The 27,840-nt window shown below is 44.0% G+C and overlaps 1 protein-coding gene across 1 annotated transcript in view; it reads left to right on the forward strand.

The window, feature by feature from the left end:
- Positions 1-27,840, forward strand: part of Sdk1 (sidekick cell adhesion molecule 1) — a 954,927-nt gene that overhangs the window by 586,249 nt on the left and 340,838 nt on the right. The gene's annotated exons all lie outside the window — the stretch shown is intronic.

Raw genomic sequence — 27,840 nt, forward strand, 5'->3', positions numbered from 1 at the left:
CCATGACAGATTTTGACAAATCAGAAAAAAATGTTTTGCCGATAGGAAAAAAATGTGTTTGGAGTGTGTTTTACACTATTGAATGCCGCTGGTGCATTGAGAGATTGCAAGCAGACTTGGCTGAGAGTTAATGGGGGTGAACTGAGAAAAAAAGGAAGGGCTTCCTGGGATTCAAGGACTGTTTTCCACAGGACATCTTCAGTGATGCCCACACCAGAGGCCAGATGTCTCTGCTGGCTCCCAGGCTTTCCTGAGGAGGAAGGACCAGGGGTCAGAGTGTGGGTCAATCTTGTCTTTGCTTGGGATTGTTGAATATACTGAGGCAAATATTCCATGGGAGCATGAGAAGCTAATGACCCAAGAGAGAATGAAGAACTGTCGTTCACAACAAATGGGCAGACGTGATAAGTGATAAGTGTGATAAGTGAAATAAACCAGTTACACAAAGATGGGTACCTGTGTGCCTGGTGGCATTGCCTGTGTTCCTGTCATGCAGGAGGTGAAGGCAGGAGGGACAGGAGGGACAGGAGTTCAAGATCATCATCAGTTAAATAGCAAGTCCAAGGCTGGCCTGGTATATTGCTTACTTATCTGATTGCTCTGATGATGAAATACAATGACAGAAGTAGCTCCAGGGAAGAAGATTTCTTTGGACTCACAGTTCAAGGGTACAATCCTCATGGTAGCAGGAGCTTCAGGGAGCTGTGACATGCCATCCACAGTGAAGAAGCAGAGTGATGAATACTAGTGTTCAGTTCAATTTTCCATTTTCGTTCAGTCCAGAACTCCAGCCCCTGGGATGGTGTCCTCCACGGTTAAGCCACGTCTTTCTATTCCGTTAACCTCATCTAAATAATCCATCACAGTCGTGCCCAGACATTTTTCTCCTGGGTGATGCTAGGTCCTGTTAAGTTGACAAGTATCATGAATGTCACACCTGTGTTATAAGAGACCCTGTCTTGAAAAAAGTAGAAAGAACCAAGGGGTTGACAGTGTGGGTCAGTGGGTAATGGCACTTGCCACAAAGGGGTTTACAACCTTTGGTCTCTGGTCCTGTCATGGTGGAAGGAGAGAGAAAATCTTCTGCAAGTTGTCTTCCTATCTCCACAAGCACATTATAGCACATTGTTACACACACTCACACACAAACACACACATACACACACTCACACACAAACACACACATACACACACAAACACACACATACACACACTCACACACAAACACACACACACAATCATGAGGGCACATACACACACATAATGAATAAATGTAAACTTAAAACTCAGCAAAAAAAAAAAAATCCCCAAAAGGTTGGTTTCAAAGTAGAAGTGAGGGTTGAGTAGAATAATGTTCACTAGAGGCAGAACAGGAGGCAAAGGTGGAGAGAGAGAAACTAGGTAACACTTAACTAAAACAGATAGCTAAGGGGAATGCATTCTAGTGTTTAAAGCACACTGAGGTAACTAAGGCTCACACTAACCGGTGAGGTAGGGGTGTGTGTGTGTGTGTGTGTGTGTGTGTGTGTGTGTGTGTGTGTGATTTCTTATCACTGTGTGCATGTGTGTTCCTGTGGACATGCATACCTGTGAAGGTCAGAGGATCAAACTGTGGTTGTGGGCATTCACTAGTGCCCAGACATCCCACCAGCCCCTACATACAGTATATTAGAAGGCAGGAGCTGGGAGGCTGCAAACACATAGCGTTGATGAAGACATGGAAATGCTGATTACTCTGATGTCATAGGTAACTTTGTGTACTGGAATTGCAATCCCCCATACCCATGTAACAATTATTATGTGTTAATTAAAAGAGAATGAGACTGATGGCCCAGAGTGGCATGTGGTAGCATGTCTTTGAAGGAAACTCATTCTTGGATATTCAGGGCTATCATCGGCTGTCACCAGTGGACCCCATGGAAGTTTCAGGAGTCTTATTAAAGATGGGAGAGATAATATTTGGAGTAGAAAATTCTTTTTAAAAAAATGCGTATATCTGAGCCCTCACCCCCAAACTGTCAAGTCTCACTCTCAGTGTCTCCTACCAACTTCTGAAGATCTGATTACTGTAAGGGCACAAATGACCATGTTCCAGAGTGCCAATGAGAACTTGAGCACCCGAATATATTAGGAAATAATAAAGGTATAGTGTACTATTTTTGATAATATCTTCTTAAAATGTTGAAGGAATACTTTTTCTTTCTTTTGTGGTATGTGTAGAGGGTCTGGGGTTGTCTCAGAACACACCCAGACACCAAGTTCTCTGCACAAAGGAAACTTATTACTCCAGAGGGATAAACAGTTCATAGTGGTGTGTGTGTGTTCGGGAGTGCTGCCTCTTAATTGTCTTAATTGGACAAAGGCAGACAGCAAACAGCAGGTGTTTTGTTTGGGAGTGGTTGTAGTTGGTTGTATTTTTACTCTTTGTTCTTTGGAGGACTGACACCCAGCTCCCAAATAAATACATGAAATCTTATTCTTATGAATGCACAGTCTTAGCTTAAATTATCCCATCTACCTTTTGCCTCTGGACTTTTACCTTTCTTTATTCTATATCCCTTTCTTTCTTACTCGTGGCTGACTGTATTGATGGGTGGCTGGCCCCTGGTGTCTTCCTCTCCTCCTTTTCTTGTTCCTCCATTTTTTCTCTCTTTTCTATTTATTCTCTAAGCCTGGAAGCCCTGCTTATCCTTCTCCTGCCTAGCTATTGTCCGTTCAGCTCTTTATTAGGCCAATCAGATGTTTAAGGCAGGCAAAGTAACACAGCTTCACAGTTAAACAAATGCAACATAAAAAATGCAACATATCTTTGCATCACTAAATAAATATTCCACAGCATAAATGAGTATAATAAATGAGTGTAAATAATATTTCAGAACAAGAGGTTTTTCATGAGAAAGGGGTAGTCTGTACTAGGGTGAGTGGGTAAGTCCTAATTGGACAGGTTAGCCAATATAGCCAAAAAATAAATTTTGGTGGCTAGACCTTGGTGTTTAGTTTCAGGAATGAACCAGTGGCCAAATAAGAGAATAGAGCTTGGGGGAGAATAGAGCTGTTTAGGAAGGGAGAGGGAAAGGGCAAAACCTGTCTTCAATGCTTGGCCTGCTAAAGAGTCCTTCATTCCCATCTTTTTTGTTTTATTATTAGGTCTCTAGGTATTGGGATTGTGGCTGTAATTCTTTCTGGCTGCTTACTTCTGATATTGGGGCATCTTTATTAGGGATCCAGGAAGCTGGAATGTTGGTCAAGGTCGGGAAGAACAGGCTGTGTTAGTTGCTGTCCAGGCACTGTGAGACCATCTGGTGCTAGGGAAGTGAAGACAGCTTTGAGGGAAGTGTAGATAGCATTGGAGTAGTTTGTGAGGCTGTACCATCTGGGGCTCAGTGCGTTGGAGCTGTCTAGGTTGCAGATTCTAAGGGATCATCTGGGGCTGTTGAGTTGCTGGAGCAGTCTGTAGTTGATTTCAAATCTGCTGGGACAGACTAGGGGCAGAAGATAAAGTTAAGCAGTTTAGGAGAAAATTTTTTATCTTGGATATTTGAAACTTTAAGGCACATGGTTCTGATAGTTGGGGGAGGAGAATCCCAAGACTGGGTAAATGGGAGAGAGGACCAAGGAAAGGGGAGAAATCCCACCCTCAGGAATACTCAGATGGGGAATTTAGGCTGATGGTTGATGGGAGTACTTACCTGGAGTCCATTTGACCTATTAGAGGTGGATTTAAGTCAATTTCCTGAAGCTTTCGAGAAGTTTTTAAGTTTATTAAAGGTAAAGTTTTATCATTTGTTTGTAATCTGTATTGAAATTTATATTGTAGAAAGGGCAATAGATTTATGTTTTTGAATCATAGTAAAAGTTTTGGAACCCAAACAATAGCATAGAGAGAGGGAAAGAATCTGAAATAACTTTTTACATACCTTAAATTACTTTCTCGGACCCCCACAACTTACTTAAGCTTTTATATCCTCAGACTTTAGGACATTTTCTTAGACCTTTGTAACTTGCATTTGCAGACTTTTATAACTTAGTTTTTACACCCTCAGACCTTCATAACTTGTAGTCATAGCCTGTCTGCAAAGCTTGAGCCTGCAAGAAAGCCCTTCATTGTGTGTGTGCTCGTTTGTTTCTCTGTTGCTGTAACAAAACACTGACCAAAACTCAACCTGATAGAAGAAGTTGTTTATCCACTAAAAATGGAACCAAAGTAGGAACTCAGTGCAGGGGAGGCAGAAAGTGAAGCAGAGGCACCGAGGGAACACTGCTTACTGGCTTGCTCTCCATGCCTTGCTCACCCAGCTTCCTTATACAACCTGCTTCCTTATACACCTGCCCAGAGGTGGTACCACACACAGTGGCCTAGGCACTCCCTCATCAATGATCAATCAAGACAGCACATGCCTACAAGCCAATTTAGTGGAGGCAGTTCCTCAGTTGAGGTTCCTATCTACAGGAAGCTCTAGTTTGTGTCAAGTTGACAAAAAATTAGCCAGCAGTGTGTGTGTGTTTCTGTGTCTGTTTGTCTGTCTGTCCTCACCTTCAATCTTGTTTTGTGTTCTTGCAATAGATCCTCTCGTTGTTTGCTGCTACATACACTGGTCTAGCTGGCTGGCTAGTTGGCCCATGAGCTTCTGAGCATTGTCTTGTCTCCATCCACCATAGGAGTTCGGGGAATACAGATGTGAACTACTGTGCCCAGATTTACATGGATTTGGGGGATTTTTACTTGGTTCTTGTGCTTGCACACCACTGAGCCAGTTCCCTGGCCAGATGGAATATTTTAAAAGATTTTACATCCAATTTCAAACTAAAGAACTTGAAAATACTCCACTGCCTCAAATAATATAAATGATTTTAAAAAAGATATAATGGGAAGATAGGCAGGTACAGGCATGGATATATAGTAGAGAAAAGAGAAAGATGGCTGGATTATGACAAATCCTGAACAAAAAAGAAGAGATCTACAAGTGTGGATATCCCTAATCATGGGAGCTCCTGGGAGCAGCAGGGATGGGATGCCCATGCAGGGGTTAACAGAGCTCTTACACCTACATCTACAATATTCTCCATGCATCTCCATCCCAGGCAGTCGTGACCACAGCTGTGTCCATGGGAATCTCAACATCAGAAACTTATTACTTAGGTGAATTAGGAGAGAGGGTCACTCAAACCTCAAAGGTCATCCCAAAATCTTTTATGAGATCACCAGAAGACCAAAGTTTGGTTCCCAGCACTCACATTGGGTATTTCACCACTGTCAGTAACCACAACTCCAATGGATCTAGCATTCTCTTCAGGCATCAATGGGGACTGCACTCAGGTATACATAATAGACACGATGCATACACATAATAAAAATAAATCTTAAAAAAAAAGACAGTTAATGATGTGGGCAGTGTTACAATCCTCGTCAGTGCAGTGATAGGCACAGAAGATATTCTCCCACAGAATCTGAAGTATACGGATGGTTGATCTTCAGGCATGGTGATGCACACAGCACTGGGGAAGCTGAGGCACGAGAGGATCTGGAGGCTGAGTGAACACAATCCCAATCACCGCCAGACCCAGTCACCGCCAGACAACTGGGACATGTCAGAACTGTGAAATAGAGACACCACTCACAGAGTGTTGTTTGTCAAGAAAACATTGACTGGAGAAAGCAGGAAGAAAAGCTATAGAGAAGATGCATGGATGCTTTTAGAAGACATGAAGAGACATACTGTCACAACTAAAAATGGGTAACTTCGAAGTTACATGTTGCCTGTTGAAATAAAATTCAACAGACTGGAGAAAAACATGAATATCACTGGAGAACAAGCTTGGAAATTCTCCTGCGATGTATCACAAGCACATCAGGAGATTACTGCATATTTAATACATCAGTGGATACTGAAGGTAGAGCCAGTACTGCTGACACTCATCTGCTGGAAGGCATTTTACAAATAGGAGACTATACAAAGGAATTCTAGATGGTTTTCCATAAGTTAAGAAAGAGAAATCGTGGACTCAGATATGGCTCAGTTGGTAGAGAGCTTGCCTGTTGTTTACAAAGTTCTGAATCACATCCCCAGCATCACATGGTGGCAGAGATATAGGGGCTCATGGATGGTCATCCTCTGCTACATGTTGAATTTGAGGCTAGCCTGGTCTAGAGACTCTGTTTCAAAAACAAAAACAAACAACAAAAAGTAACAAGCAAAACACAATCCTCAAAACAAAAGAACACCAACAAAAAAGTAAATCAAACAGGTCATTGGATGTCAATGAAATGGAAACAAAGTTAAACAAGTTATCTAAAAGGTCTTGTGGATAAGGGAGGTTGGCATAAGTTCTGAGGATAGACTTAGAATGTAGAATTTTATGTTCCCTGTCAAGGACCAACATGAATTGAGGACAGCAAAGACTTCTCAGGCACTGAAGATCTGAGGAACTTGCCAACTACACTTGTGAATTAATGAATAAATGATGGGTTCCAGCAGTCGGGGAACTACAGAGCAGTGCAGTGTAATGAACAGGAAACTCTGAACTTCAATGCATCATCCAGAGTGTTTACTGGTGACAGTGCCAGTAACGGTAAAGATCCATGAACATCAACAGCAGAGATACTGCAGGGTACGGGAAGTGACTGGTAGAGTTGGGGGGGGAGTGAAGTCTACGTAAATGCCAAAAAATTTAAAGGGAGCTGATAGGACAAAAGACATTTATATCACAGGTTCGAAATGATGGGGTTTGGGGCCTGGTGGGGGGTGAGGTAAATCTTATCCAAGGAAAAACAGGAAAAGAAAGTTAAAAATAAATAGGTCTGGAAAGGTATCTCAGCAGTGTGTCCTGCTCTTGCAGAGGGTCCAAATTCTGTTCTCAGCACCCACAATCTGGTATACCTCAACCACCTGTAACTCCAGATCTAAGAGATCCAATATCCTCTTCTGGCTCCCAGAGGCACCAGGCACACATGTGGCGCACATACATGCTGGAAAAACACATAAAACTTAAAAATAAATCTTAAAACAACAATCCAGGGACCTGACAAAATAAGAACATAAACTATCTGGCCTAGTTGCTTCTCTATTGTTCTGATAAGTGACCAAAAGTAATTTGATGGAGGAAAGGGTTTATTTTGTCTTAGACTTCCACATTATAGTCCATCCTTGAGGGAAGCTAGGGCAGGAACTCAATGAAACAGAGGCCAAGGAAGAATATTACTTATGCATTTGCTCCCCATGGCATGCTCAGCCTGCTTTCTTATACAACTGCTGAGTAGTCACATCATCAAAACTGCATGCTAATATTTATATTGATCCCAGTAGATATGTGCTGCTGTCAAACTTGGTCAGGGAAGTTGTTTGTTTGTTTGTTTGTTTGTTTGTTTTTTGCAGAGGGCATTGGTTAATGCAGAGACTCAAAACTGGACAGAGTGCCTAGCATACATGACTCTGGGTGCCCAGCTTTGATGGGCCATGTATACTATATAACCTCCCACCCTCTAAGGCTCAGGGAACTTCAAGGAAGAGGTGATAGGAAGAAAGAGATAGCAGATGGGGAGGAGGGTGGTGAGTGCTGACTTCAGGCCATGGAGAGGCTATTGCATTCATCAACTTGCCTAAGATCAAGGCAGTCAAAATTCCAACATAGAATGGGGAGAGCCCCCAAGGCCCTACCCCTGTTTGTGCAGCTATTGGAAGCTGATGGCTGCTGAGGGAGGGAGAGCCAGTCTCTTTGGGGGTAACAGTAGCTGGTAGGTTGCTTATACCCCACATAATGGCCACATACTTGTACACATATGGGCAGCACTAATTGAACTCAAGAGATTATTAAAAATAAAAATAAATTAAAAAGGGGGTGTGAAGTGGGGTGGGGGGAGGTGGTGTCAGGTTACTAGAGGGATCCAGAGGGAGGTAATAGTGGATGGATATCATTGTATGATTGCAAGGAATGTTCAGAGAATGAAAATGTTACAAAATACAAAGTTAAAATCCTAACAAAATTGAGAAAAGAAACATTCTAAAAGACAATATCTTCAGGCCTGTTGACATAGATAGGCCCAAATTCTAGAGCTAACAAAAATTTTAAAAAGACAAATTTTAAAACTGGGCATCAGATTTGACAGGACATAGGACAGAAAACGAACACATATTGCCAGTAACCTTATGGAATCCTGATTGGGTTTATAATTAATTTACAGATATCTAAATTTAAGACTGGAGAGATGGCTCGACAGTTAAGAGCCCTGGTTACTCTTGCAGAGGACATGGCTTCTATTTCCAGCACCCACATATTGCTTTGTAACCATCTGTAACTCCAGTCCCCTGAGAGTTGACATCCTCTTCTGGCATTGAGGGTACCAAGCTTACTCATGGTACACAGACATTCATACAGGTATACATTAATTTTAAAATATCTAAATTCAAACCAAGTATTGATTTTTCACTCACCAGTTTGTTAAACCTTTAAAAAGTTTATCACATCAGGTGTGAAGGGTAAAGAGATAGTAGGATTTTGAAAGCATGCCAATTGATGCCTTAATATGGTTGTCATCATTGTACCGGAAGACACTTTAGTGCTATCTCTTCCTGGGAGAAATCTCATACCACATGACCATTCTGTCCACTGCTGTGAGAAATGGCCCCTCACAATCCTCAGGTGTCAGATATGCTTAAGATGTGTACTAGGGTCAACCAAACACAGCCACAGGGCTCCTGAGAAGGCTGATTAAGATTAGATGCCCTATTGCATATCTAAAGAGGCTTCTTATTCAGGAAGGTCAGGGATGTGCTGTGCACAAAGATGAGACAAGGAAACGGATCTAATTTCAATTCCCACTAGTTGCTGTGTCTCCAGCTCGCAGAGCCTACACAAATGCCTTTAAACAGGCTTTGCTTGCTGTTGTCTTTGTAAAACTAGATCTTCTCCATCTACTTGATTGTTATGGTACCCACAGGAGGGCTGTAATCAAGGTACAGGCATCTGGGGTTTGGGGAACTGCAGTGTGCTTCAGACTGAAGAGTTTTAGCTGACCCCCTGCTGTTTGGGTGCCACCAAAAAGAAATGGAATGAGTAATTTGAACACAAATGGAAGACAGCAAGGCTCATTTCCATACTGGGGAGAACCGGAATGTCTTCATGGAGGGGTGTCTGCTAGCTCCATGCTCATTCAAACCCTTATTTGGGACGAATAGCTCTTTCTAGGCTGCCTTGCATGAGCCTGGAGTAATTTGGGTAGATTGATTTGTGAAACATTCTGAATCAATTAAGGCCTTAATCAGCAAAGTAGCAAACTTCACATGGCTTGTGGACTAATTTTACCGTCTCCCATCAATGTGAACCTAAGATGAAATAAGACAATTAAGAGGATGCAATTATCTGTCCTGATTACTGGATTGGAGGTGTTTGTGTTGATACATCCCAACATGAAGGTGAGCATCTTCCGAAGGAAACAATCCCAGCAGCTGTGGTGCACAGGAGTCCTGGTATGACTGAGGGCTCTATCTCCTGCAGGAGGCTCTGCTTATCAGGCAGGGACTCCTGGGTCCATTGTGTAGCCAGGCTTTGAAAAGTGGGTTGGAAAATGGTTCCTGCCAATAACAGCGGGAGTTCCAACATACACACAAACATCTCATTTGAATCACCATGTCTATGGCTGTGTCTGCTTACACCGTGATTGGAAAATTGGTTCCCTTTATCTAGATCAGCTCCCAGCAGTCACTGCATATTAGAACCACGTGGGGAGCTTTGGAAGGCTCCAGAAACCACCCAGATCAATGCCAGCAAGCACCTGGCAAGGAAGCCAGGCAGAGGGCTTTCCAAAGCTTCCTGGGGGATTCCATCTGTAGCCAGCTTGAGAGCCACAATTTAGATGGCACTTTGGGGCCAGTGCCATCTCAGCCTGTTGCTATAGAATGCTGACAGAAGCCTCTTGGAGTAGACACCTGCTGATCACTTGTTCTTTCTAGAAAAGCCTTCCCTGATGTGGTGGACTGTATCCCCCAGAACTGTAGCTCATAGAAACCGTCTTCCCACCAGGCACTGGTGGTGCATACCTTTGGCCCCAGCACGCTCTGGAGGCATAGGCAGGCAGGTAGATCTCTGTGAGTTTCAGGCCAGCCTGGTCTAAGAGCAAGTTCCAGGACAGCCAGAGCTACACAATGAAACCCTAACTCGAGGAAAAAAAGAAACCCCTGCCCTTAATTTCTTCTTGTGGAATCTTTCATTGCAGGAAAGAGAAATAAGGGATACAATGTTCATGAGCACACAGGCAGACTTGTGGACTCCTAGCCATCTGGGTGATCTGCCTCTTGAGGATGGTGTGCTCTGAGCACTGGTGATCGCTGGTGTGCAGAAGGCACCATTTTTCAATTCTTTGGGTCCCTATCTAAGGATGGAATTGTTGGGTCACACTGCAGGAAATGGTTGGACTTTTAGGGGGCAGTTCTCCTGCTGTTTCCTTCTGGTACTCTCACAGTTAGCTGTTCTATCCAAGGTGCTCACAGATACAAATAGGTATGTTTCTCTGCCTCTTTGCCAACACTTAATTCTTATTTCAATGCTTTCATAATTAACAGGCTAATGCATGTAAAGTGCTTTCCTTTTTAATGCAACTCTGCCTGGAACTGGCCCACCTCTAATAGTTTAATGCACAGAAAGAGACTATTTTATGTAAATTTGGGCCTGGGCCTCCAATAGCTCTGTACACAGATATGCAGTGAGCTTTGAGTCCTCCAAACTTCTGTGGTCTCCACAGCCTTCCCGCTATGGGTTCTACTGTATCTACTCCATAAGTTGCTTCACCTTGTTAGGTACTGTGTGTGTGTGTGTGTGTGTGTGTGTGTGTGTGTGTGTGTGTGTGTGTGTGTCTGTGTTTTATGTACATGTCTGTCTGTGTCAGTGTCCATGCACATATGAGCACAGAGGCCAGAGGAAGATGTCAAGTGTCTATACATCAGCTCCCAGCTAAGATGCTAGAGGATATCACTCTCTAAGGCAGTGGTTCTCAACCTAAAGGTCACAACCCCTTTAGAGTCTAATGAACCTTTCACCAGGGTCACCTAAGACCACCAGAAAACACAGATATTTATATTACAATCCATAATAGTAGCAACATCACAGTTATGAAGTAGTAATGAAAATAATTTTAGGGTTGGGGGTCACTACAACACGAGGTATTAAAGGGTTGCAGCATTAGGAAGGTTGAGAAGCACTGTTTTAAGGAGGCATAGCTGAGGCACAGCAATTAGATCAAAGGACAGATTATTCCAAATGTATTTTTACCGTGTTTTATTTTTCAGGCTCCAAAACAGTACAGAGAAACCCTGTCTCAAAAAACCAAAACAAAACAAAACAAAACAACCTTCACAGTAAGGAGAAGCGAGTTCAAACTGACTGGAGAAAATTGGGGGTGAGGGGGGCCCACCTGAGAATCACCTGATAAAGAACAATAAATTGATGTTTTTAATTGAAAGCACATTATTTTCCTTTTTCTCTTTTGTGGTATTAGAAATTGAATCTGATGTCTTTCACATGATGGACAAGCACTCTGCCTCTAAGTCATTCCTGCAGCCCCTCACTGGGGGATTCTAGGCAGGTGCTCTACCACTGAGCCACATTCCAGCTCCTCACTGGGAGATTCTCGGCAGGTGTTCTACTACTGAGCCACACCCCAACTCCTCACTGAGGAATTCTAGGCAGATGCTATAGTCAACCACTGAGGATGTAGCTGCTTTGATTAAAAGTCACTTTTTAAAATTTAAACTATAACTTTCTATCTCTAATGTATACTCCATTTTTTTGAGAGAGTATATGGGTTTTAAAGATCTTGAATCTTCCTTGAACTGTAGCTATTGTTTCTTAGCTGTGCATCTGTTTCTCTGTACAATAATATCTTTTTTCATTTCCTTCTCCTTCTCTCCTTCCTCTTCTCCCCAGTCCCCCCCCACTTCTCTCCATCCTGGAGGGGATAATACCATTTCTGTCAAACCACTACTTATCCTTTATAACCTTCTGGAGACGATCAGAGTGCTCACATTGCATAAAGTCTCTCATAAAACCCTATATCATAACTCAGGAGTAATTCCGGTGTGAAAGCTTAGCAGAATGTTAATCCTGGCATATCTAGCTTCCGTGTTAAAGGATTGCATCTGAGAGGTGAGTCAAGTTCAGAAAAATTCTGGGATCCACCAAGTCAGAGGTCAGCCCCTAAGTCAGGAGGAAATATAATCAAGAGCCTAAGGACACCCTGGGGAGACTTCCATCCACTGCTCACTAATAGACAACAAATATACCTGTCAGCAGCCATCGATTCTGAGAAGTGCACGAGTGTGTTTGTCCCAGTGACTGCAGAACCTGAGTGGGAGGGGGGATGTTTCTCTGCAAGAAGCCCTGTGGTTATTAAATACCATCCCGAAGACCCTTGATATAATGAGATTAAAATGTTCTGCAGAGGGTGTGAGTTTATTAGAACAGAAATTGGAGAAGAAAGTCTCCTTACCAACATCAGCTGGGTGACATCTGGCTAATAATTTGCTATTTTTGTTGAAAACATCATTTGCATCACTATTAGATAAAATAAAACAGATGAGCATCTCCACAGCCCAGTGGCATGAGCTCTGCTACTGTGGTCAAACCCGGCTCTTTCATCTATAATCTTACCCCTCAAGAATTCACTATTGGTTTTACAATTTTTATTATTTATAATTTTATTATTTACTTGTAGTACTCATGACTGAACCCAGGGCAGCTCTACCCCTCTTGTGAAAAATCCAGAGACAGGGTCTCACTAAGTTGCTCAGGCTAGCCTGTAACTTGCTACATAGTCCAAGCAGGCCTTGAATTTACAACCCTTCTACTTCAGCTCCCTGATCAGCTGGGTTAACATGGAGACACATTCTAGGCTTCCTTTCTGATTTCAGATGTGAACCTCACTATAAACTGACACTTGTTTAACATATTTGTAAACTATAGGCACACTGCTTACTGTGACACACACACACGACAGATTTGTGGGCTGCCTTTTATATCATTTCCCTAGGTACTGGGGAGATGGCTCAGTGGGTAAAGTTCTTGCCACACAAATCATTAAGACCTGAGTTTGGATCCCCCAGAACCCATATGATGCTTTCTAATATATTTGCGATCTCAGCACTGTGGAGGCAGAGACAGGTGGATGACTGTGACTTGCTGCCCAGCCTGCCTTGTTAAATCAATGAACTCTAGACCAACAAGAGGCCGAGGCTTAAAAAACAAGTGTGGGGAGCAATTGAAGAAGAATACCTGAGATTAACCTATGACCCCCCCCACACACACACGCACACACACCCAGAGAGAGATAGAGAGGGAGGAGACAGACAGACAGACAGACAGACAGACAGACAGACAGACAGACAGACAGACAGAGTCAGAGCCAGACAGACAGAGACACAGAGAAAGGGGGTTTCCTAGGACACCTTCATAGCCTTTGCATGAGAAGTAACTGCATTTCTTCTTTTTGTAACCTGATATTTTGAGCAAAATAAATGGTGTGTGCAGCATCATTACTCCCCATGTGAGAAAATGCAAATCACCCCTTTACATCACTAGACAGCGGTAATATGGAAGGAAGATAGGAAGTTGATTGACATTTCCCATTCATGAAAAAAGCTAATTTTGAGTATTCTGGAGAGGGCTTCTATTTGCTTCCAGGGCATTGTAAACTGAAATTATCTATTGGTCTGCTTTTTAAAAAATTCTCTCTTTCCTTCTTGTTCTTTCTTTTCAAAGTCCTTTTGACATCTGTAAGACTGCAATCAAGAGAGCAATCCCAGAAGGACATGAGGTGTCCTTTTAGATGCTGCTTTTAGCATCAGTCTTCCCAGATGCTACCATATTATCATGGTAGATGTCTCCATCTAGCTCTGATCGCGGCCTCTCTCCTTCCTGTACCACACTCCAGGCCCCTTAGCTGCCACAAGGAAGCTATAGTTTTCCATGCATTTCAGAAAATGGCCCGTGTAGTGTTTTGGTTTGAGGCAAAATTTCACCGAACCAGGCAGGCTGGCCTTGAACTCATGATTTTATCTCTGAGCGACCTTTAACTCCTAAACCTCCCAATTCCACTTCCTGGAAACTGGATTACAGGTGTGTATCACCTGCACCAATCTACATAGTGCTGGAGTGGATGCCAGGGACTGGTGCACTCTAGGCAAGCACTTTACCAGCCAAGCAACTTCTCCAGCAGCCATGCTAGTTTCTAAGTTTTCGAAAATTAAGATTTTAAGAGTACCTGGAGTAGGACCTTGGCTTTCTTAGCGGCAGTCAGTCACTTGTGTGTGGAATGCCTCACTGCCCAGCAAAAGGTGGGGACTAAAGCATACATTTAAATTAAAAACAAACATAATGAATTGCCTGAAACCTTTAAAAATAATTTTTCGGTTCCTTTTTGCTCCCACAGGGTAGTGAATGGAAATGCCGATTAAATTGTTTTATTTGAAAGAAATGTCATCTGATATTTATTGTTGCCTGAGTATTACACATTAAAAAAAAACACCTCATGGATTTATTTTGGATCATCTATCTAATGCAATGAGAAGGGCTCTGGTAGATGGATCCTGTCATTGTGCCATTAAAAGTAGAACTGGGACTGGGCATATGGTTCAATTGGTACGGTGCCTGGCTGGCATGCATGAAGCCCTGGGGTCCATCCCCAGCATAGCATAAATCAGATGTGAGGATGCATGCCTGTAATCCTAGCACTTGGGGGGTCAAGGCAAGAGAAGCCATCCTTAGCTACAGCCAGCTAAGGACTTGCCTGGGTTATATGATACTCTAATCTCAGAAAGAAAGAAAGAAAGAAAGAAAGGAAGGAAGGAAGGAAGGAAGGAAGGAAGGAAGAAAAATGAAAACAATACAAGGCATTTGAAGATGCATTATCCTTTAACACAAAGCCTTGGTCAGCACTCAGGGAAGTTTATGTAGAGTCATATAATAGTTCTCTTTTAAGACTCCGTAATGATACTATAATCTAGAGGCCATGGTTTCCATGGGGTTTTGATGTATTAAACATAACTCTCTGGTCCTATAAATGTATTATAATATATCAAGTAATTGCTACTTCTCATTATTTTTACAGCTCTTTGCCTCTTCTATGCTGAGGTAGCTGACCTTGTGTGCTGGTGGCCAGGGAACAATGATGGCTATTGGGGATAAAAGAGGCACGCGGTAACCAGACAGCAGTTATACCTCATGCAAGACTGCGAGGAAGGGCATGCTATTTAAGGAAGGCCTCTTATCACTGCCTCCCATTGTCCATAGTTGTTCATTATTCTGAAGACACAGTCTGTGGACTCATCCCTTAGTCTCCAAAAGGACTCAATTCTCCTTCCTTCCTTCCTTCCTTCCTTCCTTCCTTCCTTCCTTCCTTCCTCCCTTCCTCCCTTCCTTTCTCCCTCCCTTCCTCTCTCCATCCCTCTGTACAAAGGCCAGAGGTCAACACCACGTATCATCTTCAGTTACTTCCCATCTTATTTGTCAAGACAGGGTTTCCCACAAATTCAGGTAGGCTGACTGGCTGGAATAAAAATAAAAGACACAGACTGCTCATCTGTGAGCCCAGGAGCCACCTGTTATCACCTCTCCGGCACTGTGCTGACTGGCCTGTGGGCTGCTGTTGCTGGCCTTGTTGTCTGGGTACTGGGGCATTAAGTGTAGATCTTTATGGTTTCACAGCAAATGGATTGACTGAGCCATCACCCTCAAAGTTTATTAAAATAGACTTTTAATTCCAAATAATTCTAGATGTACAGAAGAGTCACAAAGTTTGAGAGTTCCTGAAACCCCTTCATCCAGTTTCCTGTAATATTAGCATCATGTCTAACCACAATACATTGATCAGAATTAAGAAGTTAACATGGGCAGCTCTGCACCAAGATACCACATGGAAGCTGGTTGCCATTAATTAGTCCCTTTTCACCCACACAGTATGTCATAGTCGCTCATTATCTCTTTGTGTCTCACAGAGCTGTATACTTCACAAGGGTCACAGTCAGGTGTTCTGTACAGCTTGTCTGATTGACATGGTTAAATCCACAGATTACATTGGAGACCTGATTCTCAGCAATGAGGATATTCAGTCTCTCCACTGCCTAGGATGTCTTCAACCTCTTCCCTCTGTAGTTTAGAATTTTATGTCGTGTGTGTGTGTGTGTGTGTGTGTGTGTGTGTGTGTGTGTGTGTGTGTGTGTTTATGGGGGAGGGGGAATATGTGGATTTCAGAAATCCACACCACCTTGGTTTTTTGACAGGGTCTCTCACTGAACCAGGAGCTCGCTGTTTCAGTTCATTATGCTGGCCAGTGAGCACTTAAGTCACCTGTTTTCACCTGTCCATCATTGGGCTTACAGGGCCAACATGGTACCCAGTCTTTATATGTGTTCTGGGGATCCAAGCTTATGTCTTCATGCTTGCACAGCACATACTTTTCTGGCTGAGCCATCTTCCCAGGCCCAATGTTTTAGAATTATTTCTACAGATATTGTGCACTGTTTTGTTAGTTTTCTTTAGCACAATTGTTTCCTTTCCTTCCTTTCATCTTCCCCTTCCTTCTCCCTCTTTATATCGCTTCTCTGTCTGTGTCTATCATGTCTCATCTCTCTCTATTTCACTTTTTCTCTCTAACATCTTAAATGCTAGTCCATTGCTGGCAAATAAGAATATAGTTGATCCCCATGTCCTGACCGTATACTCTGTCCTCAGACCTATCCCATTTGTATGCTCTAGAAGATTTTTATATAGTTCTTAGAGATTTCTGTATAGCAAACAATTTCACTTGTGAACAAGGACAACTTGATTTCTTTCCTGTATACCTCATTTCAATTCTGTGCTTTATTGCACTAGACTAAGACAGGTCTCTGGTTGACCTTGCATGCTGCTCTGCCCAGTAGACCAGGCTATGTGGCCTATGAACTTCCAGGAATCCTCTCATCGCTGTCTCCCATCTAATAACACAGGATTACAGGTGCATACTTCCACGCTCTGATTTTTAGTGCTTCTGGGGAATCTAAACTCAGGTCCTCATGCTTTGGAGGCAAATACTTTACTGACTTATCCATCTCCCCAACCCTAGTTTTTGTTGTTGTTTCTTTCCCATTTCTCCTACACAGTCGAGGAGGGAGGATAGGGTCTCTGGGGCAAAGACTCAACAAAGGCTACAGTTACCTGTTCTGCACCATCATTTGGGATTATAGACACACTATGTTCATTTGGGGGAGGGGGTGTTCAAGACATGGTTTCTCTGTAGCTTTGGAACCTGTCCTGGAACTCGCTCTGTAGACCAGGCTGACCTCGAACTCACAGTGATCCACATGCCTCTGCCTCCAGAGTACTGGGATTAAAGGCCTGTGCCACCACTGCCTGGCCTGTGCCCTTTTTTTGGGGGGGGGAGTTCTGCAGAACTGAACCCAGGCCCTCAGACTTGGAAAGCAAACATTTTATTCACCATGCTATCCTCTAGCCCTAAGAAACAAATTTTTCATATCTGATGCTCAACTCTGGCTTATGTTTTAAACTTTATTCATTTATTTATTTTGAGGGGAAGTTGGAGAGCACGTGTTCAAAGGACAACTTGCAAGAGTCACCTTCCACCATGTGGGGCCCAGGGAACTAACTCAGGTCCCAGGTTTGCAGCAAGCACTGAGCCATGTCACCAGCCCTGAGATTTCATTTTGAGGATTCAGAACTCTGTATGTCGAGGAAATTGTCACTCCACAATAGGGATCAAACCAAGAAGAATTCAATATTAAAATCCCCATATCCTCCACTTTAAATGAATAGATGATTTTTTTTTAAGGAAATGGATCGAAGAAGTCCTTTTACTCTGATTGTCATTTTTTTTTTATAATTCTAAAATGTGATAACAGAGGCCATTGAGAGTGCCCAAGATGTTTAGACTTTCCTGAGAAATGGCTCAGTGGATTAAGGGCACGTGCTGCATGACTGTAAGTGCCTGAATTCGAATCCCCACTACTCAAGTAAAACGATGATAGAGTGGGTGGGTACCCCTGTAAACCTGGCACGGTGTGGAACAGATACAGGAGGGTTGCTGGGGCTTGTTAGCCAACAGGTTCAGTGAGATTCCTAGAGCACATCTCTGGGTGGTCTGTGAGGATGTTTCCAGAAGATATCAGATTAAGAGGCCTCAGATATAATCAGTGCTTCTACCCAGTGATAGATTCAGCATTTGACTGGACTTCTGGGAGTGGGACCTTGTTGGAGGAAGTGGATCTCTGGGGATGCGTCTAAGGATGGTAGATCTTGTCCCTCTTATTCCTTTCTATTTCCTGGTTGCCAGGAGGTAAGAAATTGCACTGCAATTATGCTCCACTACAGCCATGACTTCTACCCACGCTTTGTGTCACCCCACAGCCAGAACCAGAACCTGCCCAACATACACTGGAACTCAGAGGCCATGAGCCAAAGTAAATCTGTCCTCCCTTGCTTATGTCGGATATTTCGCCACAGCTGCATAGTCTGATGACATGGTCTAAATAATGAGATAAATTAGTTACCATGTTTACATAGAGAAGGGCTGGACTTCCCTTCCATTAAAGTGTATTATGTCCAGAGTTCCACACTTTGGATCTTCTGAGTTACGTAATTCATTTTTTTAATTTTTTTTTTTTATTTTATGTATGTGAGTGCTTTGCCTGCATGAGTCCTGTGTAAATGCAGTGCCCAAAGAGGCCAGCAGAGGGCACTGGGCCTCCCGAAACAGGAGTTATGGATGGTTCTAAGTCACTGGGAACTGAAAGCAGGTTCTCTGTAAGAACACCAAGTGTTCTTAACATCTCTCCAGGCGCACAATTAGACATTTCTAAATTCTCTGATAAATAGGAGCATTTCTCCCTCCAGGCAAATAGCATGTCTCAAAATTCTGCATATTGGAAACATTTAAATCTGTTTTCTAACAACACACAAAAGCTTTAGCTATATACCAAGTCCTTTCATTGTGGGTATGAAGATGCTATATGCAAGGCCACAGTGGAACCCTAGAGCCTGCAACATACAGTCCCCCTCCACAGGGGGATTAAGAAGGTAGAGGGCCTGGAAGACTTCCCTCCACAGCTTTTCCTCTCTCCCTATATTAAAGCAGTCACCTTTTTTATTCCTATAGGAAATGCTGGTATTTTCCTCCTAACATCAGGGCTACCCTGTGACATTTAAATTTTGTTCTGTGAAAGTACAGCATGCATACTGAGAAATCTGAAAATCTCAGTGGAGGGAATTATCCTCAGTAAAGGCCTATGTTGTCACCTCCTGGGTCAAAATCAAAAGCACTCATTCAGATTTCCCATCAGAGATGATTACACCCAAAAGCCAGAATTGTTCTGGATTTCTCTTGGGCCATAACACATATTTCATTATATATACATATATTTCATATATATTATTGCTATTATGAAATAACTCCTCTCTGATAGCACCTGCCTGGTAAGTCTCCCCCTTATGCTGCTATTTTTGGAGGGCAATTGACTTATAATGACATTTGAATGATTTGACTTCAGATTTTTCCAGTCTTACCATGGTACAAAAGCACATGGCATTCCATAGAAATTGCACTTTGAATCTGGAATCTGGATCTTTTCCCAGATTACTGTTTTCATTGCTGTGATTAAATACCTGGCTTAAGCAGCTTAAGTACAGAGGGTTCATTTGGCTCACAGTTCAAGGGTACACAGTCCATCATGGTGGGAAAAACATGGCAGCAGGAGCATGAGGCAGCTGGTCATATAGCATCTGCAGCCAGGAAGCAGAGAGAGATGAATGCAGGGGCTCAGCTCACTTTCTCCTTTTTATGCAGTCTAAGGACCCAGCCTAGAGAATGATGCTACCCACATTCAGCCTGGCTTTTCCCACCTCAGTTAACACAGACTAAAATCCCTCACAGACATTCCCTAAGACTTGTCTCTTAGGTGATACTCAGTCCTGTCAAGTGGGTAATGATCTAAACTAGGAGTGACACCATCCTCTCATGATGCAATGTAGTTTGTTATGACTCCCAGTCAGACACAGGACCCAGAAGTAAACAGCTGGTGCTTCATATCCATAGTACTGTAAACTGTGATGACCGACCAGCCAATGAGTATTCAATGGGGAGTCCACTCCCAATATTTGCAGTGTGCACTGCCTTTACAAGGATGCTTTAACCCCATTCTAAGTCAAGGAGTGTCTGAACATAGTCACTTACATGATTTTTAAACTATCTACAACAGCGAAAAATAATTCAGCCTTCTTATCATTTGACAATGAAGCTAAACCAAGAACTGTGAGGGCAAAATGGGGCAACTTGAGAAAATGTATGGTGAAGAGATCATTACTGTGGACTGAAACGTTACTTTGCATGAGTCAGTTTGAACATTTGCACAAGTCACGAGAACACAAACTCTGCAGATTTTAGCTACTAGAGGAAGTGGAGGTGAACTGGATGTGTATGAGGGAGCCTGCAGGGAACCTAGAGTCCCTGCATTGGTTATTTACTGTCACAGTGTGATGGCTGATCTCAGTTGTCAGCACACTTAGGAAGAAGGAACCCCCTCAATCAGATTGGCCTGTGAGCATGTCTGTGGTCATTTTCTCGATTGCTAATTGGTATAGATGGCCCCAGCCCACTGTGGGTGGTACCATTCTTAGGCAGGTAGGCATAGGAAGTGTAAGAAAGGTAGCTGAGTGTGAGCCACAGAGAGAGAGCAAACCAGCAAGCAACAGTCTTCCATGGTTTCTACTGCAAGTTCCTTGCCCTGACTTCCTTCAAGGATGAACTCTAGCCTGTAAGACGAAGTAAACCCTTTCCTCAGAGGTTTGTTTGTTTGCTTGTTGCCTTGGTGTTTATTATAGCAACAGAAATCAAACTAGAACAGATACTTAGTCAGCCAGGACACCACATGCCCACTGCCTCAGGATTGTGTGTATGTGAATGTGTACAGGTATACATGTTCATGTATGCATGAGGAGGTCAGAGGTCAACATTAGGAGTCTCCTACACTCTGTGTGTGTGTGTGTGTATGTGTGTGTGTGTGTGCGCGTGTGTGTGCGTGCGCGCGCGCCTGCCCATGAGTATGTGGGTACATATGTTCCTGGGCATGCATGTAGAAATGAAAGGAGGACAGGAAGTGTCTCCCTCTATTGGTCTCCAGGCACCTTCAGACAACTTATCACCAAACTTGAAGCTCACCATTTCAGCTAGGCTGGATGTCTGGTGACCTGGGATCCATCTTTCTCTATACCCCACCAAGGCTGCAGTTACAGGCATATGCAGCCATGTTCAACTTTTTACATAGGTACTAGGGATTTGAACTCAGGTCCTCATGGTTGAGCAGCAGTCATTTCACTGACTGAGCCATATTTCTGGCTTCTACCTCAGCATTGGAAATAGGGGCCACAGCTTCTGACTCCTGGTCCAGGTCCAGGTTGCTCCTGAATCTTTTAGAGATGGTTCCGGTTCTGCAATGGTGGCCAGCAGCCAGCAGCTCTCCCACCCCTGTTCTCAGCCTCACTTAGCCATTCTTTTAGTGTCTGGGGTGGACAGCGGGTTTAATCTTGTTGTTCAGTCAATAGCTTTTTGCATTATCTTTCTTTCTGTGGTTAATGTACCATTTTTCCCCTTTCCTTCCCCTATACAAACACTGCCATGCCTGAAGTGCTTTCTCTGCTTGCAGAGAAGTTATAGCCTGGACTGTAGCAGAACAGCACTCTGATTAAAGTGATTAAAACTATATACAGCATGCATAATTAACCTCTGCACGGCTGTCACCGTGAGCTGATGCGCTGAGCTGATACCGTATCTGTCTGTGGCAGCCAGCGTATGCTACATGGTCATTTTTTTTTCCTGCAGAATTTTAATCACTTGAGATAAAGAGCAAGAAAGAGGGGAGAGAGTGAGAGAAAGATCAAGGCTGTATTAATCCTCTCAATGGCTTTATAATTTCCCTTCTTTTCTGCTGCTGGTAATCAAGAAAAATAATGCTGACTTAATCCTGAGGCCAAGGTCACCATCTCAGTCCTCTCTAATGGAAAGGATGTCACCATGAGAGTTGATAGGAAGCAAATGCCCCAGACTTCTCAGGACAGACAGTGAACCACAATCTCAGACAGAAATGATCTAAAAGCATTTGCCGCAGTGCAGACTAATTCTCAACCACTGTTGGGGTCTACAGACCAGTGAGTGCTACACAGCCATCCATGATGGCAAACTCAGGGGTGAGCTGTAATAGCCAGGCAAAGATCAGCAGGGTAACCCTCTGATTAGCAGTTGGACAACACAGCCAGAGGGGCAGTGCTGCAGCTGCAGGCAAGTGGCCCCTATATGAACTCTGACACCTCTTTGGAGAGCTGCCAAGATCAGAATACAAGTGCAGTCATGAGAGGACGTGAGGTGACATTTCATGACAATGCCCCTGTTGCAGCTTCTTTTTTCCTCCTTGTTTGTTTTTGTTTTTTAAGAACATGCAGACAGGTGGAAAAGTAAATAGGCTTTCAGTTCCAAAGCCCCTGCACAGTCAAGAGGAATGATGGCTCCTGCCACCCTCCCTCTCCTACTTGGTTTCCCCAGCAAAACACGTTCTGGGGTCAAAGTGACAGACAACGCTGATATGGCCTCTACAAAAGGACACAGAGCAAGCTGGCAAGCTTGTCCCGGTTTATATCCCAGCGCTGAGCAAAACTGAGTGTGGTGCTGCACACCTGAAATCCTAGCAAGCTCAGAGTCGTCCTCAGCTACGTAGTAAGTTCAAGGCCAGCCTTGGACTATGGGAGACCATCTCAAAAAATAAACACATGTGGTCTTAGAATGGCAGGACATAACTGGCTACTCACCCTAGAGGACAAAAAGAGGAAGAATCTCCACTGAGGTGCATGGGACTTCAGAGTGACCCCCTGAGGCACAAACATGTGACAGGAGCCCTCTTCCTGTGTGTGTCTCATGTATAATTCCTCAAACAAACACTAAGCTTCTCTCCTCCAAAGCAGAGCTTCCTGGTGGTCTGTGGAAGCATAGGGCTTTGCAGTTGAAGTATGCCTGAGTGGGTGGCATGAAAGGCCACAATAGGATGCTATTGGCAGGGTAATCTTCAGATGGCTTGAAGGTCAATGCCAGGCTAATCAGGGGATCTCCAGAGAACCCCTTGCTTCTTTTCCTTGCAGTCTATCCTCACACTCTGATCCCTTCTCTGCAGAATTCATGCTCGGATTCAGCAAACACAACCCGTTTGGATTCCAGTCATTTTGAATTATTATGACCTGACCTGGCCTGGGATGGAATTTACCCTTGTACCATCCATGGGAAAGGTGCATGTGGGCAGTCTAGACTGTAAATACCAGATAGAGGCTGCTCTGCCTCTGTGCATGAACAAGCCTATTTGAAGGACTTACATACTACTCATGTCACTATTTACAAATGAACCTTCTTTTTTTTTTCTCTTTCTTGTTAAAAGAAAACAGACTTGGCAAGGCCCCCTCTGAAAACCACTTTGTAGCTATTTGTTTGAGCAGTTAAAATGAGTGAAATTGAATTAAAAAGAAGAAAGAACTCTGTAATTTCAGCTTTCTCTGCTTCCTCAGAGTCACTAGGCTGCATTGATAGAGAAAGCAGTTTAATCACACACACTGAAGCAATTGTTCTGGCTTCTCTCCCCTGCACTGTTTGTAGGAACAAGCATTTCCCCATGGACTATCCAAAGGTCCACATAGCTGCGGTCCCCATGAGAAAACAAGACACAGGGATAGCCACATTGGGTGGGTGGCATGTTGGTCTGGAGCCAGGAGACCTTTCCAATGTACTCCTTGAAGTGCAGAGATCTCTGGACAGGTACCTGAGGGCTTCAAGGGGTGAAGCAGAGATTCCCAGAGACCACAGTCATACATGTTTCAACAAACCCTCCATGGGCTTCTCACCTCCTTTCATGTTGGGGTTCCTCCTATAAGGATTCATGTGTGTATCATCGTACGTGTATGTGTGTGAACATGCATCCATCATATATCTTTGATTGCATGTATGTGTGCATGAACATCTATGTGTATAGATGTGCACATATTGGCTTGAATGGTGCATTTTCAAAGAGAGCTCGTTGTGTGGGACTGCTTCTTTGCTAAGTGAGTTGCAGAAATGCGTACTGTTTAACTAAGGTTAAACAGGAAACTATGGCACAAATGAATGATGTTATATATGACTCAAATGATGGTGGATCTTAAGGAGTGGCCTGTGTTGGAAACAGAACCAGACACTGGAGCCTTGCTCTGCCTGTATATACCTGTTACCTCCTTTCTGATGTCTGGTGAATGAAACCTAACCTCTCCCCATTCCTATTACCCACCTCTGTACCTTATCATTGTACTGCAATTGACTAAAACTTAAACTGTTCTGCCACCAGCCTTTTCCTCTATACTAAAAGCTCCACACAGCATTAAGAATCCTGTTTTTTTAGAAATGGAGATGAAGTTTGGTGACAGAACACTTGCCAAGAAATCCTCTAGCGAGGGGCTGGGGTGTGGCTCAGTGGTAGACCACCTGTCTAGAATCCCCCAGTGAAGGGCTGGGTTATGGCTCAGTGGTAGAGCACCTGTCTAGAATTACCCAGTGAGGGGCTGGGGTATGACTCAGTGGTAGAGTACCTGCACAGTAGAACCCTTTTCCAGCACTTAAAAAAAAATCCTTCTTTTAAAACATGGTGACTAAGGCACCACTAAAAACCTATAGCTCTTGTTTTTCTCTACTGAAAGGTACAACCCGAAGTCCCAGCTCACGACAAGCTATTGAAAAGTCCAGAAGCCTGTGAATGACTTCTTCATCCTGAGCTTTTGTGGACTGTGCATATTTGTGTCCTTGAGGCTTGGAGTTCACCTGAGGGCCTCTTTCCTCTGACTTTGTGAGAAACACTTGAAAGCCATTCCTGGCATTTGTACAGGATCCACTAAAATCCTTCCTTGCTCATCGTTCTGTTGTTTGTTGAGTGTCTGTGTGCCAGGCCCTTGGCATTTGCCTCTTTTTAACTTCACAACAGCCTTAAGCCACAGGAGACATTAACTCCATATCTTAGAAGAGAGGCAAACCCCATGTCTATTTGAGCCCTTTCTGAGAACCGCTCTACTGTATAGGGTATGTTCTGGTCTTTAGGAGACACACTCAAGGCAAGAATAAGCAGGTGCTTGGTCTGTGGGTAAAGTGGGGATAGATCCCACAGCTTTGAGGGATTAGCACTGTGAAAGCAAGAGCATCAGAATGGGTTGGCTTCTTCCTGAAGAGTAGTTTCTGGAAGTTGGAAAGTTGATGGAAATGTGACCTCTTCTTGACTTCTCATATGCCCTCCCTCCTTAAAGAGGTAGTGTGTGTGTGTGTGTGTGTGTGTGTGTGTGTGTGTGTGTGTGTGTGTGTGTATGTTCATGTATGTGTGCATGCATACATGAGTGTGTGTGTTGACATGTCTGTAGAGGTCAGAGGACAACCTCGGATGTTCCTCCTCACCTGTCACCTGGTTTGACACAGGATCTCTTGTCATTTGCCTCTGTACAAGCTACCTATCCCATGAGCTTCTAGAGGGGTGTGCCTCTGCTTCCATCTTGCTCTAGGATCATGGCATTGAAGACCTGTGCTGCTGTGTCCAGAATTACTTGGGTTCTAGGGATTCAAACTCAGGTCCTCACATTTGTACCCCAGAAACCTCACAGTTCTACCCACTGAGTTATCTCTTCCCCCCGTGTCCTATCTTCTCTTGGTTACCCATCAGGGCTGCTGTGATGGGACAGTCATGCATCCTTGAACTGAGGTCACGAACACTCAGGGCTGCTGCATCTTTATTGGAATGCAGTGTGTAGCAGCATCTGGGTGCCCACTCAGGGCTGCAATATCCTATAATGGCTGGTTTGGAAGGAGCTCTGTAAAGAAACTGGCAATTTCCAAGTGCTGGCTGCTTTGGGAGTCACCCATGCAAACTGACTTAAGCCCAGTGACACAGCTCTAAGTCACCTGTGACTCATTCCTCCCACTCTGTAGAGAAGGCAAGACAGACCCTCTGCACTCTGCATGTTTGTGACTGGTCATTAAAGGCATACATCATGCATACTGTTAGCTCAGCCTCCCCTTGGGCCTCTGCTGTTCTGGACTCTGCCCTTGTCTCTCTCTATGGGCTGGTGACTCTTATGTGCCTTGCTTTCTCTAGCCAGTGAACAGCATGTATCTTCCGTCAGATCTTCCAGCAAATGTAGTATAATTGCTTAATTATTTAGGCAATCTCTGCCCTGCTTTACTCCCCACGGCTCCACAGTGTCAGTCTGCGTTAGTGGAACACTTCACAGAAAGCTCTTTGTGCCTGTTTCCTCCCTGGTCCCCATGAACAGCACTGTGCAGACAGATGCTAAGACTTCACAAGTGTTTTCTGGAGACAAACAGAAAGAAGTATGCACATTGCTCTTAACTCCGAACTTGTCCAATTAGCTCCTATGTTAGTTGTCCCAAAACATACTGGTGCAAGAGGTTATTTATTAGGAAGTACAGCTAGGACAAGAGGGACATGTGTCCCAGACCATGGTAGTGCTGTGGAGAAAGACAGCTGGGCCCTTCTCAAGCCATGGAGCCAGTGTGAGACACATACAGGTTAGTCATCCTTGTTTGTGTTGGGGGGTGTGTTCTAATTCTCTAGTGTACATCTGATCAGTGTTGGTGACGGCAGAGCCTACCCCAGTCACCAGGGAGAGCTGTGAAGCAAGGGGAGGCGGATGCTGGCCACAGGAAGTAGTCTGCCAGCAGTATTCAGACCATGCTGGAGAGGACAGAGTGGCCCCACAGCTGCTGCTGTTAGGACTTTGTGTGACTTTCATTCCTCGCATGATGAAATGGAACCCTCACAGACAAAGCTGCTGTCTTCTGGCAGCGTGTTATGTCACTGGTGTTCTGGACTCTCTGAACAGCTTGATCCCCAGCCATTCAGCTTGCATGGTTGCTCAGTGAGCTTGGGGTCTTCTGATAACTGGATTGCTGTTTTTCCTCTCAACTTTGACTCCAGAGTTAGTCCACAAAGAAGCAGGTGCTAGCCTCCTCTGAAGACAAGCCAGGAAGTGTCTCTGAAATGAGAGATTTTGCTGTTCACAGGTTGAGAGAGGTGGGTCATTCTGCGGGAAGATGGAGTATGGAGCACGGCGTGCTGAATATAGAGAGGAAGTGCATGTTGAGTGACGGAGAGCCAGGGTGTGCTGAGTGATGGAGAGGTAGACATGCTGAATGATGGACAGCTGGGGGCATGCTGAGTGATAGAGAGAGAGAGGTAGAGGTGCTAAGTGATGGACAGATGGGGCATGCTGGGATATCGAGAGTCAGGGCAGACTGAGTGATAGACAGGTGGGGCACACTGAGTAATGGAGAGGTGAAGGCACTGAGTGATGGACCAATCAGGGATGCCGCTGGTACACACAGCTTCATAGACTCAATGGTTTGACAGAAACCAGAGTCTATTGTGGGTCCATGTGATGATCTGGGACCCAGGTTCTTTGATCCTTTGGCTTTCAGATTTGACTTCACCAATGTTATAAACAGATCTTAGAGCAAGTAACTGGACTCCAGTCTCCCCTATTGGCTGTCTTCGGCTGTCCAGACCTACACACCAATTACAGACAAGTATTGGTGGGAAGCAGAGGGAGGGAACTCATGTGGTCCGGGAAAGAAGCACAGAAATAGAGGTCCAGTGACCACCCTACCCTAAGTCCATCATCAAGATTCTGGTCTGAGTTTTAGGAAATAGAAGAATTGGGGCAGTGGGGCAGAAGTGAAGAGAACATAAATAAGCAATCCTGGTCAAAGTGGGGTCTACAAATCATTGTCTCTGTTGTGGCTCTTGG

Source organism: Cricetulus griseus, chromosome 4 (genome assembly GCF_003668045.3).
Source record: "Cricetulus griseus strain 17A/GY chromosome 4, alternate assembly CriGri-PICRH-1.0, whole genome shotgun sequence".
Lineage (NCBI taxonomy): Eukaryota > Metazoa > Chordata > Mammalia > Rodentia > Cricetidae > Cricetulus > Cricetulus griseus.